The sequence below is a fragment of the Triticum dicoccoides genome, chromosome 6A (assembly GCF_002162155.2).
Source record: "Triticum dicoccoides isolate Atlit2015 ecotype Zavitan chromosome 6A, WEW_v2.0, whole genome shotgun sequence".
In the NCBI taxonomy this organism is placed as follows: domain Eukaryota; kingdom Viridiplantae; phylum Streptophyta; class Magnoliopsida; order Poales; family Poaceae; genus Triticum; species Triticum dicoccoides.
The window spans coordinates 188,906,330-188,911,939 of NC_041390.1; positions in this window are offsets into that span (position 1 = coordinate 188,906,330).

Sequence of the window (5,610 nt, forward strand, 5' to 3'; positions counted from 1 at the left end):
GATATCCCACCCTGCCGCCAGTGGCGCACCCGACTCTCAGCGGCCGGCTAGGCCGCCGCGAAGGAGTTGGCGAGAATGACGCCCGCCATCGGATCGACCGCCTGGCGCGATCCCTGGCGTTGGAAGAAGAAGATGATGTTGGCCCGCCTTGTTTCGGCCCCTGCATCCGCGACGAGCCTTTCCCCAAAGGGTTCTCACTCCCAAGAGACACGCCCAAGTACAACGGCTCCGTGAAGCCGGAAGATTGGTTGATCGACTACTCCATGGCGGTTAGCATAGCCAACGGCAACCGGCGCGTTGCCGTGAAGTACGTGCCCCTCATGCTGCAAGGCACGGCGCGGACCTGGCTCAACAGCCTCAAGCCGTGCAGCATCAACAGCTGGCTAGATTTCACCGAAGCTTTCATCCGCAACTTCACCAGCACCTACAAGCGGGCTCCCAAGCCCAGACAGCTCTCCCTGTGCATACAGGGCCTAGCCGAGTCCACTCGCGACTACCTCACGCGTTGGGCCGAGCTCCGCAACTCTTGCGAGGGGGTGCACGAGGTGCAAGCCATCGAATACTTCACAGCCGGATGCCGAGAAGGCACCCTCCTCAAGCACAAGCTCCTTTGCGATGAGCCGACTACCCTCGACGAGCTTCTGGACATAGCCGACAAATACGCCACCGCCGACTCCTCGATGAAGACCAAGCTTCGGGTAGACGCGTCCGGAAAAGTACTCGACCTGGCACCCAAGACACCGGCTGGGGATTCCGGCCGACGCCCACACCCGAACGACCACAAGCGCAAGGGCCCCGCACCGCCTCCCGCCAGTCGGCAGGTGGCCACAGTTGAAGACACGCCGCCTGAAGGGCGACCAGCGCCCAAGAAGCCCAAGGGCGGCAGGCCGGCTTGGCAGCCGGCCTTCTCCTACGAGCAAACTCTCGACGCCCCGTGCAAGTTCCACAGCGGCGCGAAGCCGTCCAACCACACAACCCGGAAGTGCCATTGGCTCACCCGATTCTCTAAAGGCGAGGGGCTCGTGCCGCCTCCGCCTGCCGGCCCGCCGCCTCCGGCCCCGCCGCCTCCAGCCCGCAGTCGCAGCCGTGCACGACGAATTCCCGACGAGCAAGCAACCTACATCGTCTTTACAAGCCAGCCCGAAGACAGGCACAGCAAACGCCGAGAGCACCAGGAAGTCAGCGTGGTCGCTGCCAACCCCGTCGGACACATGCATTGGTCAGAAAAGCCCATCAGCTGGAGCCGGGCCGACCATCCAGAGGTGATGCCGTCTCCCGGCTCTTATGCCTTGGTCCTGGAAGCCACCCTCGCGACGGACAGGCGCGCCGCCCGCTTCTCCCATGTGTTGATAGACGGCGGGAGTAGCATCAACATCCTGTACCGTGACATCCTGGAGAAGCTAAATGTCAAGACAAAGCAGCTCATGCCGACTCGGACAGTGTTTCATGGCATCGTACCCGGCCTGTCCTGCGCCCCCATTGGCAAGATCAAGATTGATGTACTTTTTGGGGACAAGGAGCATTTCCGCCGGGAAGCGATCTGGTTTGAAGTGCTGGACCTGGAGAGCCCTTACCATGCATTGCTTGGCCGACCTGCCTTGGCCAAATTCATGGCAGTTCCCCACTATGCATACCTCAAGATGAAGATACCAAGCACCAAAGGCATCATCACCGTAGCCGGCGATTACAAGAAGTCCTCTGAGTGCGCGGCAGCCAGCAGCCGGCTGGCCGAGTCCCTTGTGATTGCCGAAGAAAAGAAGATGTTGGACCGAGTCGTGGCCATAGCCGGCAAGCAGTCGGCCGTGTCCCCCGACCCCAAGGAGCATGATGCTCAAGGGTCTTTCCAGCCGGCCAAGGAGACGAAGAAGATACCTCTTGACCCCGAGCATCCAGAGAGGTTTGCCGTCATCGGGGTAAACCTGAACAGCAAATAGGAAGGCGAGCTCGCCGATTTCCTCCGTGAGAATCGAGACATCTTTGCATGGTCCCCCAAGGACATGCCGGGTGTTCCGAGGAAATTCGCCGAGCACAAACTACACGTTCGAGAAGGCGCAAAGCCAGTCAAACAACCCCTTCGCCAACTGTCGGAGGAGAAACGCAGGATTATAGGGGAGGAGATAGCCCGGCTTCTGGCAGCCGGCTTTATTATGGAAGTTTTCTTTCCAGAGTGGCTCGCCAACCCGGTCCTCGTGCTGAAGAAGAACAACAAGTGGCGCATGTGCATAGACTACACAAGCCTCAACAAGGCCTGCCCCAAAGATCCCTTTGCCCTGCCAAGGATTGACCAAGTGATAGACTCCACAGCCGGATGCGAGCTGTTGAGCTTCTTGGATGCTTACTCAGGATATCACCAGATAAAGCTGGATCCGGACAACCGCCTGAAGACCGCCTTCATCACGCCATTTGGAGCCTTCTGCTACTTGACTATGACATTCGGCTTGAGAAATGCCGGTTCTACTTTTCAGCGTTGCATGCAGAAGTGCCTCCTCAAGCAACTCGGCAGAAACGCTCACGTATACATGGACGACATTGTGGTGAAGACGGAGAAGCGCGGCACCCTGCTGGAAGACCTCAAAGAAACATTTGAGAACCTACGTCAGTTCCAAATCAAGCTCAACCCCGAGAAATGCGTGTTCGGAGTGCCAGCCGGCCAGCTCCTAGGCTTCCTGGTCTCCGAACGCGGCATCAAATGCAACCCGGTGAAGATCAAGGCCATCGAGAGAATGGCGATCCCCACCAAGCTTAGAGACATCCAAAAGTTCACCGGATGCTTGGCCTCCTTGAACCGCTTCATCAGCCGGCTCGGAGAGAAAGCTCTCCCCCTCTACCGCCTCATGAAGAAGAGCATTCACTTCGAGTGGAACGACCAGGCCGACCAAGATTTTCACGAGCTGAAGAAGATGCTGGCCACGCTGCCCGTCCTGGCGGCGCTGACTGAGAAAGAGCCCATGCTCCTCTACATCGCCGCAACCAGCCGGGTGGTCAGCACCGTCATCGTAGTCCAACGCCTAGAAGAAGGACGAGCCCAGCCGGTCCAGAGGCCGGTGTATTATTTGAGCGAGGTGCTGTCCGCTTCAAAGCAGAACTACCCGCACTACCAGAAGATGTGTTACGGCGTGTACTTCACCGCCAAGAAGCTGAAGCCCTACTTTCAAGAGCATCCCGTCACGGTCATATGCACCGCCCCGCTGGCCGAGATCATAGGCAGCCGGGACGCATCCGGCCGGGTGGCGAAATGGTCCATCGAGCTGGCCCCTTACACGATCTTCTACCAGCCCCACACCGCCATCAAGTCCCAAGCACTGGTCGACTTGCTCGTCGACTGGGCCGAGACCCAGTACCTACCGCCGGCTCCCGACTCCACCCATTGGCGCATGCACTTCGACGGGTCCAAGATGCGCACCGGCTTGGGAGCCGGCGTCGTCCTTACCTCTCCCAAAGGCGACAAGCTCAGATACACGCTACAGATCCACTTTGCCGCCTCCAACAACATGGCCGAGTACGAGGCGCTCATACACGGGCTCCGGCTTGCCAAAGAACTCGGCATTCGCCAGATCCTATGTTATGGCGACTCACAACATGCACATAAAAGACCTCCGAGAGGCCAGCATTCAACATGGTTTGGATACACCCCCAGTGGGTGGAACTGCGAAAACTTAATGAAGATTGTTCAAAAGACAACAAGAAGGAAAAATAAAGACGGCAGGTCAAGCTGGCGGAGCGACCGACGAGCCGGGCTGGTTGGCGAAGATGGTTGTGCCGGCTGAAGGAGCGGTCGGCTGGCGAACCTCGGCTTGGTCACCGCCTCCCGCAGAGGGCGCACTTCCACGCGCCTCGTTGCTGGAGGCACGGTCGGCCTGAGGTCGGCCGGTTGTTCCACCAGCCGGCTCGACGTCTTCGCCGTCCTCCTCTTCGTCATCCTCGTCCTCGTCGCTAGAGGCGATCTCCTCTGCCGAGTCCTCGCCCACCGCCGGGTTCAGCCCGAACCACTCCTCCGGCTGGGCAACACCGTCATCATCGATTTCAGGTGCAAAAATGCTGATGTCGGTGCACTCGGCAATCATCGAAGCCCGCTGGGCGATAGCCGGCCTCACCTCCTCCAGCTCCGCGTCGGCCTCCATCCGCCAAGTGCGCAGCTGGTCTAGGCTCAGCCCTGGGTACCAAGCCCGAACGAACTCCAACGCCCGCCCGGCTCCGAGGCGGGCCGCCGACGCCTTCCAAGCCTCAAAGCGACCGACTGCGACCTCCAGCCAGTCGGCAGTTCGGCTTCGGGTGCGGGGGATCGTCTCGCCGGGCCAGAGGGCGGCCAACACTTGCGCCCCGGCACGTTGGGCCGGCGAAGCATCCGATGAGCCGGCTGCAACCGCGCCTGGACAGCCAAGAGCTGCTCCTCAAGCGTCCAGTTCACATCCGGCGTGATGTTGGCCCCCGCCTGATGGCGCGCCTCGCGATGGGCCTCAATGCTTTGGGCGGCGAAGGCGGAGTAGCCGGGGAAGTAGTCTGCACAAAAAAATAAGCAGCAACACAATTTAAGCCAAAAACCCAGGCGGCAAGGGGCAGGAGAGGGGCGAGGAAGGCGGCTTACCATCGATCAAGTCCTCGATCCGGCCGAAGCCTTCATCCAGTGCTCGCCGGGTCTCAGCCCAGCTCGCCGCCTCGGTCTCAAACTCTTCCTTCAGGGCGGCCTCGCTATCCTGCGCCTTCTGCAGGGCCGCCTTGTGGCTCCTCTTGGTCGGCTAGCTTCTTGGCCAGGCGATCACGCTCGTGAACCAAGGCAGCGTACTCGGCATCCTTGGTATGAAGGGCGGCCTGCGCTTCGCCGAGCTCCTTCCTCAAGTCGGTGTTGGCCCCTGAAGACAAAGAAAAAGAAAAACCAATAAGGAAAAAGTCGTCAAGGAAGATCCGACCCGACTGCTCAGCAGTCGGCCCGAATCTCGTGGACTACACCCAGTGGGTGCGCTGACGCGTCCACACAGGAGACAGACAAGATCGAGTACTTACTTCGGCTGTCGGCCAGGTCGTCGGTCCTCCGGCTCAACTCCCGAGCCTGGGAGTTGAAGGCGGCAGCACGGGAGTTGTGGTATTCCTGGAAGTTCAGACAAGAAGCAGAAATAAGGTAGCCGTCAAGAAAGACCCGACCCGACTGCGCAGCAGTCGGCCCGAATCTCGGGGACTACACCCAGTGGGTGCGCTGACGCGCCCCCACGAAAGAAATCAAGAGATCAAAGCGGCCAAGAATGAAGGACTCACCCGGATGGCGGCTCGCGTCGACAGGAACTCCTGGGTGAACTGTTGCAGCAGGGCGGCCTGAGCTTGAAGCCGGCTCCGGACCCCTTGAGCCGCCACATTCAGCTCGCCAGTCCCCCCGCTGGGAGTCCACTCGGACGTGGCAGTGTTGGCCGCCTCCAGATGTTCCGCTGACTGGCCTGCGCCCGCGAGTCGGCGCGACTCCGGCGGAGCGGCGCCTTCCCCTGCGCGCCGGCGCGTCACCGGCTGCACCTTGAGGCCGGCTCTGTCCTCCGGCTCACCCCCGGCCGGCTCCTCTGGCGCCGCTGACGATTGGCCGCCTTGGCCCGCTCCGGTTGGCGCTGCTGGCGGCGCTCTCCTCGC